The following is a 12,497-nucleotide window of genomic DNA, read 5'->3' as shown; positions in this document are numbered from 1 at the left end:
TTATTTCTCTTTGGGTTTGGGGGGCTTCTAAGCCTTTTTCTGCCTTTTTTTAAAGTTGTCTTCTCTTTTTATGCTGCGTTGCTCAGCCCTTTGCTTCCTGCGTCAAGCCAGGCAGAAAGTGCCTTGCTTCCAGAGGGGAGAAGCAATCATGGTTAAAACCCACAAGGGGCCCTATGGGGATGTTCCCCTGATGGCACGGGAGTGGCGTCTGGAAGGAATGACAAGCAGGACCTTGGATGGTTGAAGATAACACAGAGATTAACATACTGCTAAAAATCAGTGCTTTAAAAAAAAAAAATTAAATCTAAAATCAGCTGCCAGCTCCCCATCCCCATTGGGACCAACACACCTCCACCAAGCAGTGGTTCCACTGTGGCTGAGCATTGTGCCCGTGCACCCTGGGACTCAGCACCAAGGGCTGGGGGAGAACAGCTGCATGGGAATCTCTCCCTGTGCCACATTTCCTCGTGCTCCATGGCCATGGATGGACGCGGCCATTTCTTTTCTCCTCTTTTCTGTGGACATAGGAGGAGCTCAGGCAGTGAAGTTCCAAGCCTGAGCTTTGGCAAAAGCATCCCCAGTGCCAGGCCCTCTGGGAAGGAAAAAGACCTTACAACACAGGATGGGGGCTGGGGTTTCTCTTTGAGGATCCTCAGGTGCTGGGACAGCTCTGGGTTTTTCCTCCCCATGCTCTAAGAGCAATGCCCAAGAGCCCACTGCAGCCTGCTCTTTTCCAAGGCTGTAAATCCCATCACTGAGCTTTTCTGCCTTTTTTTTTTTTTTTTTTTTTTTGGCTGCTTGGCAGCAGTTCAGGGCATATTTGTGTTTTGGCTGCCAGCAATGCAGCATTTACAAACCTGCCCTGGATTTATCTGCTGCAGAGTCGGCCACTAAATTAACAACAGAAGTTGGGGACGTGGTGGAAACAGCAATTTCAGAGGAGCACCAGCCCCTTCCCACCCACCATCACACTCCCCACCTCAATGCAATCCTTGCAGCAACTCAGCTTCATTTTTATCTCCAAATTCACACTTTGCCTTCCTCTCCGTCCAGCTGCAGCCAAGTGCTTGCATCACTGCTCGAGGAGCTTTAATTACCTTTGAAACCCTTGATGAACCCTTTCTGCAACAAGGTGGCAGAGCAGCCATGCAGAGCTGTTTTTTGTTTTTTTTTTTGGGGGGGGGAGGGGGGAGGGCAGGGGGAGCAGGCAGGCTGGGAAGAGATGCTCTGTGAATCAAAAGGGTTGAGCATCCCATTGCTACACCCACAGGTGCTGATGTCTCAAACCACAGCGAATCACAGAACACACTGGGCCCATTTTCCCCACATCCCAACAGGTTGCGAGGCGTTGGAAGGGGCTGCCCAGGGAAGCAGTGGGATCACCATCCCTTGAGATGTTCAAGAAATGAGGAGATGAGGGACTCGGCAACATGGGGTGATGAGTTGGGGACGGAGATCTTAGAGATCTTTTTCAACCTTAATGATTCTGTGACTCTACAGTACTATGGCCACCCAACTCATTTGCCAAGGAGTGGATAACCATGGTGAGATGTACCACCAACCTGACAACACTGAGGAGCAGCAGCAGATCTCAATCAACAGAAGGGATTTTCCATCCTCCTTGGTGTTGCATCATGAAGTCAAACTCCAGCCCTGAGACAGCCAAATTGGGCACCCAGGAGAAGAACTGCACACTGGGAGGACATCTGCCCAGTTGACAGCTTGGTATGGCACGCCATCAAGTAGTTAAAAAAGGGAAGTAAAAGCATGCTGTCCCCAGGGCAGTGAGAAGAAAGCAAAGAGCCCAGCAGGGATGGATTTGCACCACCAGCCTCAGCCCAAAGCCACCCTTTACATTCCCACAATTACTCCTCAGGTGCATCACTGGTACACTGCCTCATTAGGTTTTAATGCACAGCTCCAAGAGCTTATTTAAAATTCATTGAAGCTTCCCCACTCAGAAGGATTTAAAACAAGAATAAAGCTTGTTGGTGGAATTGTACAAGAGCAGGAGACAGAAGGACAGCACGTTTCCATCTGCTCCGCAGTGCAGGGGAGCAGGGCTGTGTCACTCAGGATGTGGTGACACAGCAATCCCTCCAGGGCTCTGCTGGCACCAGGAGCCATCCCAAGGAGCTGGGGGGGCCAAGGCTGCCCCACCACTGCAGGTTCCAAAATAGGGCCGGGGCAGCAGCTGGTGCTGCCCTGGGTTAGAGGCAGGGATGCAGGGGAGGTCAGAGCATCCTCTGAGCTTCCAAAGGGTGCTGCCAGAGCAGGACAGCTCACCCCCAGCATCGTGGCAGGGAAAGGAAAGCAGTGGAAGACTGCGCTTTTGGGTTTAAAAGGAACTTTTGGAAATAAATCCCAGTGCAGCAAATCATGGTGCTGTTTTCTTCCTGCACTATTGCTTTTATCATTCATCCATTTCGATGCTTTACTGCAACCTAACGCTCCTGGCCCACTTTGTTCTGCATTGGCTTTATTGCCCAGTGAGATCAATAATTGCCCAGTGAGGGCAATAGCAGGTGCAACCAAAGGGCTGCCCTGGGTTTGGTTAGAGCATGCAATGGGAGGAGAGATGCTGGGAATTCTCCTCTCTTTTCTTTCCTTTCCCCCCATGAGCCCAAAAACACGATCCAGGATAAACTGTTAAACAGTCCAAAAGCTAACAAAGATGGGATAGTGCATCCAAAGGGAGTGAACATGGGCATTCTGGGCCTGGTGCAGTGGGGATGTTGCAATGCCTTCCCCACAGCTTGGCTCCATATCCCAAGGCAGCAGCAGAAGGCGACGCTCCAACCTCCCAGCCCTCCTGAGCAGCACCTCCTCTCAGCTGAGCCATTGGGTGCACATTTCCTGCAGGAAAAGGCATTTCCCAGCCCTTATCCTCTCATCTCTCTGCCCCAGGCTGCAGAAGGGAACAAACCCAACGCAGTAATTCAGAGCACATCACGTTGAAAGCACTCACAACTCTTGCAGCGCAGTTTAAGAAACATAACACATCCTCTCAAAGGAGATGGGTTTTTCCCCCCTCCATAAAACGATCCACTAACTTCCCAAATGCACCACAGGAGCATAATCCAAAGGCATAAAAAAGCTTGCCAGAGGCAGATTCTGTAGGATGCGTTTGTCAACAAGCCCCCTGCTGTGCCTGCACAGCTCACACAGCACTCCGCATCCCGACCCCCTGCACCATGCTGGGGCTGTACGTGCCTCCCTGAAGCATCTGGACATGAGTCCGTGGCATAAATTCAGATTTCCGTGCTATTCTCTCTTCTTAATTCTGCCTGCACTTTCCCTAAATCCCCGATTCAGCCCCTGCCTACAGGTCTCCTTTTTTCTTTAGCCCTTTTTCTTACGCTTCCCTTATTTTCCTCCCTCTTTCTCTTTTCCCCTTTCTTTTTTTTCTTCCCTTCCCCTTCCCTTTCATTTCAGAAACAGAGATTTGGGTTTCTCCCTGCAGCCAGGTACAGACAGAAGGGACCATAAAGCAAATTTAAACCCAGGGAAGAAAAAATAAAAAGAAAGGAACCAGGAGCAGCAACTCCTGAGTTGAAGGGACCCCAAAGACCATCTGTTCCCACTGCCTGCAGTGCTCAGGGACACCCACAGCTCTATCAGTGCTCACAGCCCCGTCCCCTGACCTTGGGTGTCTGCAGGGATGGGGCACCACCACACCTGCATGACAAATGAATGATTTTCCAGTGTTGAAACAACCCCATGTCATCTTCCAACCTGTTGGTCTGACATTGAAGCCAGGCAAAAACAACAGCACAGCCGAAACAGGCCCCACTTAATGAAGAGGTGAAATTTAATTAGTGCCAATCATCACGGGTTTATGAAAAGCAGATTTCATTAAACCAACCTGATCCTTTTATGAGACTCCAAAATTAGTTTACTAATACAACCGGGCGTTGCATGCAGCTGCAGATGACATTTTGATGGAGAAGCTGGAACAATATAAAAATCAGCACCGACCCAGATAGGTTTCTAAACAGCTGCTTAACAGCTGCCCAAATGTCAGAGAGGGAAGCAGAGCCCACCAGCGGGATGCTGTGCAGGGGGTTGGTGAGGAGTGCAGGAGCACCCCTAAGAGCCTCAGCAGGCACCTTGTGAGCACTGGGGTGCATTCACCTGCCCTGGGAATGGTTCATAGAATCATAGAATGGCTGAGGTTGGAGGGGACCTGAAAGATCCCCCAATTCCATCCCCCTGCCGTGGGCTGGCTGCTCCCAGCTCAGGTTGCCCAGGGCCCATCCATGGCCTCAGGCACCCACAGCTCTGGACAGCAATGCCAGGGCCTCAGCACCCTCTGAGTAAAGAATTTCTCCCTGATAGTTAAATAAGAAGCCAATTCCTCAAAGCCACGTTCGATACTTTTTTCCTCTTGCTGATCTGCTCCAGTTGGGGCCGTGATTTATTGCAGGGTAATATCAGGACTCAGATAAAAAGATCCCTTCTGGCCTCAAAATCCATCAATATGGAGGGTTGGGGAAAGAGGAGATATCTAGTGGAAGTAATTTAGGGGTTCTCTCTCCTCATTGTACCTGGAGGCACGCACACATTGCCGTGTTCCAGTGGGGTTCCAGCCTCTGCAATGCATGTGCTCAGTGACAGTTATTTTCCACGCTGTATTTCTGCCTGAGTTTTTATTCCCCTCCAGGGAAATCAGTAGCAAACTCTGCAACAGGCAACCAGAAATTAGCACACTCAGAAGAGGAAAGCATTGGAAATTCGGCTGCACACTGAAAGCCATATGAACACAACGGAGGGCTGCAGGCACATCACCACCTCTGGAGATGCAACAACTGAAGACCTATGGGGCCAGTACAGCCTACAGCAGTTGGAGTTGATCTTAGTGGTCTTTTCCAACCTTTATGATTCTAAGAAAACCAGCGGGACAAAGCACAGCCAGGGCACATATGTGCTGCTCATCCACCAGTAGCCCCAAGCTCAGGCTCTGATGGCTGTCCTCAGGGCTCTGGCCATCCTGTCCTCCCACGCTTCTCCTGTCATCCTCCTCTAGGCAGAGGCAGGAGGAAAGAACACGAAAGACACGTTCACTGTGTTAGTCACTGGCCAGATGCTCACAGACACCTCAGTTCCACAGCATGAGGGCAAAGCCTACAGCAGTGGCTCTGAGCCTTGGGAGGATATGAGAGGTTCATCAGCCCAACAACAAACCGTCACCAAGAGTGCAAACCTCCCACTTTTCCTCCACACACTAAGCTTCCTCCACTCACTGCATTAAGCTGTGCCATTAATTACACATCTGCCAATTCAATTTGAATTACAGTCATTAAGACTGGAAAAGACCTCTAAGATCACCAAGGCCAACCCCCACCCATCACCACCATGCCCAACAACCAGGTCCCCTGAAACACTGCTTTAGCTCAGTTGGAGGGGGGGAGCAAATATCCTGTAAAATACAATAAAAATAGAGAAGTAAGCAGACAGATAATGATGGGGACAATGGAAGGCAGCTTGGTGTGCCAGCCCTAAGACAGACACCTGCAGTCAGCTCAGCGCGCACCTCCCCGCTCTGACTAGAAAATAATAATAATCACAGGATCATTGCAAAGTCAATAACTCTGAGACAGTAGAGAATTACTTCCATTCACTTCATAATCACTTATCCTGCCGAAAGCAAGCTGAGGGTGTTCTCCAGATTGAGAGAAAGCATTCTGTCCTCAGCTTGCCTTGGAACACACAGGGCCAGCAGCCCTTCTGCGCCTCACATCTCCACTTTTCCTGCAATTTAAAATAGAAAATGAATAAAACACCAATTAAAAAATAAAGCAAGCTGTGGTGTGGCTTGGACTAAGCTGGGATTTTCAAAGGATGGTTCCTCAGGCTGGTGGAAATCAAGAGCAACGCCTCTAAAGCTCTGCAGCAGTCTCTGCTCAGCACCTTTGAAATCCCAGCCTTTTGTCTGGGGTTTTGCTGCAAGCACAAGGACCGCAGACAGAGGCTTTTACGCTACAGCTCCAGGCTTGTCAATCACCTTCCCCTGCCCCCCAGGGTACAGCTCACAGCTTATGCTCAGCAGGAAACATATCTTAAATATCAAACACTTATTGGTAGCAAGAAGATTGCTGCAGGTAGACCTGTTGGCTAAAGATCTCACAGTTGGAAGGAGGGCAGCTTTAAAGGGTGGGAAAGAGCATATTCCTAAAAAATTGGGGAATATCGACTTGGAACATTAAGGAAGTCTTGGAATATCTGTTGGTTGAGCACAGCCTGGGCCCTGTTTTTTGTCCCTCTTGCCTTTTTGGAATGGTACGAAGATATCCAGCACAGGGGCTGTCCCACTGCACTTCACCTGCCAACCTCAGACGCTGCTTGTGCAATCAATGAAAAAGCAATCAGGATCCCAGCAGCACACAAAGAGCAAGGTTTTTACAGATCCCCTTATGGCTGGAGCCATAGGGCAGAAGGAAAGCAGAGTGAAAACGACACGCTGACCTTTACAGATCTGCTTCCATCCCATTTCCCAACCTTCAGACCCAGCCAGTAGCCAGAGCAAAGCATCCATCATCGTTTACCACCAGGCTGCAGGAGGGGATGGGGAAATGGAAGGGAGCTGTAATTACACTGCCAGGCTTGGCACTCCTTGTCCCATCTTCACCTCCCATTTGTCACTACAGAAATAACACGGAAGCAAAGCTGTAACGATCCAGCTTCTGCCTAAAGACACGCAGCACGGCAGCAGTTTTAATGTTGCAAGCATAAAGGCAAATCAGCATGGCCTCTGCTTTGCTGTGCTTCCTGAGGACAATCCAAATAAACACACGGAGGGGACAGATTTCACTGAGTCCCTTTGCTCTCTGCAGGACTAATGCTGTGCCCATTTCCCAGCCATTCAGAGGCGAGCTGGGACCTCCAGGGGGATGCATCTGCCTCTCAGTTCCATGCAGTTGGGATGCCATCCATAGGAGCCCTCTGTCTACAGCCCCCTGGGTGAGGAGATGCTCAGCATACAGACCCTCTGTGAGACATCAGAATGAGTTATCCTGAAGGATTATCCAACTCAAGTCATTCTATGATACTAGGATTAAAAACCACATCCCATAGCATAGTCCCCCCAGAAAAGTCCCCCCAGCATCCTCACTGCAGGCAGCTGGAGAGCTCAGTGCTGAAAGCCTGCTCTGCCGAATGGGGGAGGTTAATTACTGCGATCAGAAATACCCGGAGGGAAAAAATGCTACGCCAGATATTACCAATTAACCCAGAAATCTAAACATCACAATCGCTGCAATTAATAGGATGCTACACTCGCACTAATTAGCAGGCTGCGTGAGAGGCGGATGTGCCAGGAGGGAGGGAGCTGTAGGGGGGCCCTGGGGACACAGTTGATTCCAGCTCCTCATCCCATCCCTGCACCTTTGGGGCTGAACCATGGCCTTGGGAAGGGTCTCACACAAACAAGGAGGACCCTGGGGTGCACTCTGCACAGAGGCCAATGCTGCTGTCCCATTTTTTGGGAGAACACCCACTGTCACCTTGTGCTAGGAGTGCTGAGAGCACAGCAATATGAAGGCTGGGTAAAACAAAAACCTATCCCTTATCCTTCCGATGGAGCTCTTGGGATGCCCCATCCAGAGGTGTTCAAAGCCAGGTTGGATGGGGCCCTGGGCAGCCTGACCCTGTGCCTGATGCAGTGGTTGACAGCCCTGCCCACAGCAGGAGGGTTGGAAACGGATCATCTTTGAGGCCCCTTCCAACCCAAGCCATTCTGTGATGATCCGTTGCCTCCAAAAGTGATGTTGTAATGAAGGTCAGTGCAGCCCTTCCCACCACCCATCCCCAGGCAACGCAGCCTGTGGGGCACTGGCAGATTTGGAGATCCTACCTTCCCACTGGCACTTCTGTAATGGGTTTTTTGGTGATGATTTTCCTCAAAAGAAGAGAAAGGGCTTCCTCAGCACAGAGCCAACCCTCTCACTAACAGCAGCTTTGTTCCTTAAGTAACCTGTTGGTCCTTACTGCGAGCCCACAAATTTAACTATCGAGAGCGAGACGATGCAATATAATGGATGTGATGTCAGGAAAAATTAAATCAAGTGTCAGGATAAAATTCCAGGGGGGAACATACTTTTATGATTCATAATGCCAACCAATTATCTCCCTGACAGGCAGAATGGCTGTATTTTATCATGCCCAGCAGCCTGGAAAGGGAGCTGTGCAAATTGGCGAATAAAAAGATCCTTTAACAAACTCGGACGCTGTAATGATTGCCCACATGCACTTCATTTTTCAGCACTAAATGACAAAAAAAAAAAAGAAACCCCAGCATGTGCCAGCATTGAGACATTCCCAAAAAAGCATCTCTGCCAGGGTGGGTGCATTATCCCATGCCCCAGAGCCCAGGCAGCACGCAGGCTCTCGTCCCGAAGTGCTGTGCATCTTTTCCTTCCCAAGCTGCCATGCTTCAGTGCTGCTCGCTTTGGGCACTGGGACGTGAAAGGGTTGCATTTCCATCAGAACTCTGAAATAATTCAATATCTCAAGTAGGTACAAAACATTGCCCTTGGTGCTGACTGCCCCCCAAATTACAGCAGGTGCTGTGGTTCAGAGGCAGAGCCACAGCAGCGGAGGAAGCAGAGCTAATGTAGCTGAATGTTTCTGTCTATGCATGATGTTTACTGCTGTTGTCTCACCAGGCATCAGCAAAAAGCACCCAGGTCAGGCTGCAACGTGAGACATCTCCAAGTACTTAGGTTTGCCATGCATAGTGCAGCACGCAGGGCTAACAGGACTCAAAGGCAATGAGAAATTCCAGCTATTAAACCAAGCCAGCCGCTAGCGCTCAGCAATCTCACCAGTTCTGTGCACGAAATATCAATTATTTTCACTGAAAATGAACAATGTGTCTTTAGTACCTCCTGCACAAGGAATCAGCATCACACAGAACTTCTCCAACTGGACAGGTCTGAGGTCTGCATCCTGGAGAGTAAAGAAGGAAAAACCAAGCCACAGCCACACCAGAGAATCATTAGAATTGGAAAGGACCTCTAAGATCATCCACTCCAACTCCAACACATCACCACGTTCACTCACAGAACTGTAGAATAATTAAGGATGCCCAAACAAGAAGTTTCCATTGCTTTCCATCCCCACTAACAATATAATTAAAGAATCTCTGACTGGCACAGGACCATTTCAGAGAGGTGTTTGATGAGCTCTTACCTAATGGACAGGGGGTGCAGCAGCAAAGTGCTGAGAAGGGGCTGCAAAGCAGTGCCCACCCACTGCAGGGCAGCTGTCACCCATCAGGGTGCTTTAAGGAGGCAGCTTTGGGCAGGAGGGCTCACAGTGACCCTCTGCCATCTCTCACAGCATCTGAATGGCCCAGAATAACTTCTCTTCCTTTCTGATGCACCACAGGGCTGCCAGCTGAAAGCACCCGCGCATGCACGTGTGTATACATACACAATTCCCACCACACTAGAGGCAGTGGCACACTCATTATGTTTTAAATAAAGCACTTTTAAATCGTTCAGAATTTAGCAACAATCTCCATGGATACCAATCACCGAAATCCCTGTGTTACCATGGCAACACCTTCCCCATCTCGCCTATTTATCCCGGAGCTGACACACCATTTATCTGAGTGATAGGAAAAGAAGCTGAAAGCAACCCTTCCCCTAAGCAGGCAGCCATAAAAACCCCTCAGTGAGGAAATAACTATTAATAGTGATGAAGCAGCCCCAGTCCGGAGCTCTGCGAGCCGCTCAGTGTCCGCTCACCACAGCGATTGCAGAGGATGAGGCAAATAAACCACGGTTTCCAGCAGAGAGGCCGAGTGATGGAAAGCACAGATACATGCAGCTCTGCAGCCGTGGGGCTTTCAGGAGCAATGCTGGCCGTGCAGCCAGGTGAACCGTACATAAATGTCCCATGCTAGGCCCTTATGCTGCCCGCTGGGGTAATATTTGAGAAGCTGGAGATTCTGCAGTGTTTAATTTCACAATCTACCTGACAAAGCAGTCCTGTCTGTTATTCTCTGCGTCTCCAAGAGTTGAGCGCAGTGGGGCTGCAGCCTGCTGGGGAACACGTTTAACTCAGCCCCAAGCGCTGCGGAGCTGAGTGTGTTAAGCACAGGGGAACCACTGCTGAGCTCCCGGGCAGGAGCTCACACATCAGCACTCAGCCCCTTGCAGCACAGAAGGGAACAAAGCCTTTGCCTGGTGTTTCTGAGGCAATGCCAGGGCACTGAGCATGCTGTGTGTCCAAAACACTGAGCAAAGGGGCAAGGAAATGGCAGCAAGCCTTGCAGATGGAAGCCCATCACCAGCATGGCCATTCTTCCTGCACCCCTCATGAAACAAGCAAAAAAAAAAAAAAAAGAAAGAAAGAAAAAAAAGCTCCAAACACCAGTCTTCCTTTCCTCAACATTCAGTTTTCAGACCTTTCATCCAAAAGACCTTCACGCTTCAAGGGCAGGAGGCAGCCGCAGGGAATGGGATCCCTTGGGAAAAGGGCACACTGTCACACCTCAGCACAGAGGACACTTGTTTGTAGGCTGATGACAATACACTGGGTTCTTCCTTCTGGTTTTCATCCACAGCTGGCACTATTTGGGAAAGAAGCTTCGAATTTTTCTTACAGCCCTCATGAAAGCATCACAGTCTGAGTCCACCCAGTGACCCATGGCTGAGAAGGGCAATTTGTGTATCAGAATATACTGCTTCTCCCCTGAACAACTGCACTCTGCAGAAACGCATCACCGCAATGAAAGTCACCCCTCAAAGCCTTCTGATCAATTCAATTGGATTGGGGAGCAGACTGCTCAAATTACTGACATTACTATGCAGATCTAGGCCTGGGAAATGGAATGAAGTTAATAGAAACTCAGTACCAGCACTGATGCTCTGTATGGTTACAAACTGCTGTGAATCAAAAGGTTAACACAGGAAGGCAGGTCCCTGTAGGAGAGCCCTTAGAGATCGATCTCCAATTGCATACAATATCCAGACAAATCTCTTTATTGCAGACCAACAGCAGTCTCAGCATCACACACATGAGATGGCTGAAGGCCACATGTGGAACAGAAGGTCAGTGCAGGACACCTGGAACAACAGCACACAGCAATTCAGAGGTGCTCTGGAGGTACTGCATTTTCCCAAGCTCATGAGCCATGAGAAACACAGATTGACTGCAATGTGCAGAAAAGGCTGTTAATTACAATACCACCAGTCGCTGGAAGGATTTGTGGTTAACAAGAGGACCCCAGGAGAGTGAAGGCACATAAGCAGATCACAGTTCTTAGCCAACACACCAACTGCTGCGATGGAGATGGGTGAAGGTGGAAACTCAGGGCTTGACACTGTTGGGGAAAAGGTGTGCAAAGTGCAGACAAAAAGTCCCAGTTTGCTGTTTGCACCAAAGTCTACAGGAAGGACACTCCAATTAAAGCAGTTTTCTGCTATGTGGAATTAGGATAATTGCTGACAAAGGAGTCCAGAAACATATGAAAGCAGTGAGAAGATGTGGCCATGTGCAGGGCTGGATCCACGGCAGACTGCCTAGAGACTTCCCATGGAGAAGGCCAGAATGGACGTGTGCATCCAGACCAGCCATGCAGGAGAGCCCGATGCTTCTCTCATGGTAGCCCAAATCTTCTCTCATTTGCTGCCATTGAACCAAACAGGCTTTTCAACAGCACAGAGGTGTGGAAGGGCCCTGCCTATGATGGGATTTCAACCTCAAGATCTATGTGCAAGCCCTAGACCTGCTCTGCATGCCAAACCACCTGGAAGGACAGAGCCATTCCCTTTCTGAAAGGGCACTCACCCACTCTACAGCTATGAAATCTTAATCACAGAAGATGAAATGAGATCAAGCAGTTTGAAAAAGCCACCACTTACATGCTATTTCTCTCTGCTGTTTGCTTTATGGCACTTCATATCCCTAAAGCTATCATTCATGATCGTAAACACACATGGAACTTTCACAGATCTATAAAATTGAAGATTACAGCCAGAATAAACAACTATAAACTAAGCTCAGACACAGCACTATTAAATAAAAAGGCCAGAAGGAATTGCAGCAATCTTCCAGCTTGATTTCCTGCAGAAGAGAGACTGGAGTGTTCCTCCCCCTCCTGTTTCACACACAATGACACAAATAAGGAAACTGAGAAAAGCACCAGCATAAGAATCCAAGGCTGCTTCCTCCATTAGTAGCAAACATGCACGTAGTCAAGGAGGACAGCAGGCTGTCAAGATGATGCACACTAAAAATACAGCAGCCCCTCCAGAACTTCCAGGCACCCATTGGGAGATCTGGGCTCTTTTCAAATCAAGTGTTTTGATCTGTGAATTGTTATTCCAAGTCTTTCTCCAAGGGAAAAACAGGAAGCAATCAGCATACTAAGAATCCTTTGAAGGTATCTTTCCTAAGCATTACAAAAGAAAAAGGAAGAAAAAAAAAGGAAAGATACACATTTGATCCTCTGGCAACAATTCAGGGCAAAGGCAGATTTCAGACTTGAA

The 12,497-nt window shown here is 49.1% G+C and overlaps 1 protein-coding gene across 2 annotated transcripts in view; it reads right to left on the bottom strand.

Annotated features, from left to right (window-relative positions):
• The window catches only part of RPH3A (rabphilin 3A), a 39,531-nt gene that overhangs the window by 25,096 nt on the left and 1,938 nt on the right, over positions 1–12,497 (bottom strand). The gene's annotated exons all lie outside the window — the stretch shown is intronic.

This window comes from Meleagris gallopavo, chromosome 17 (assembly GCF_905368555.1).
Source record: "Meleagris gallopavo chromosome 17, MGAL_WU_HG_1.1, whole genome shotgun sequence".
NCBI classification, from domain to species: domain Eukaryota; kingdom Metazoa; phylum Chordata; class Aves; order Galliformes; family Phasianidae; genus Meleagris; species Meleagris gallopavo.
The sequence above is the reverse complement of the archived record's forward strand: the minus strand, read 5'-3'. Positions and strand labels throughout refer to the sequence as shown.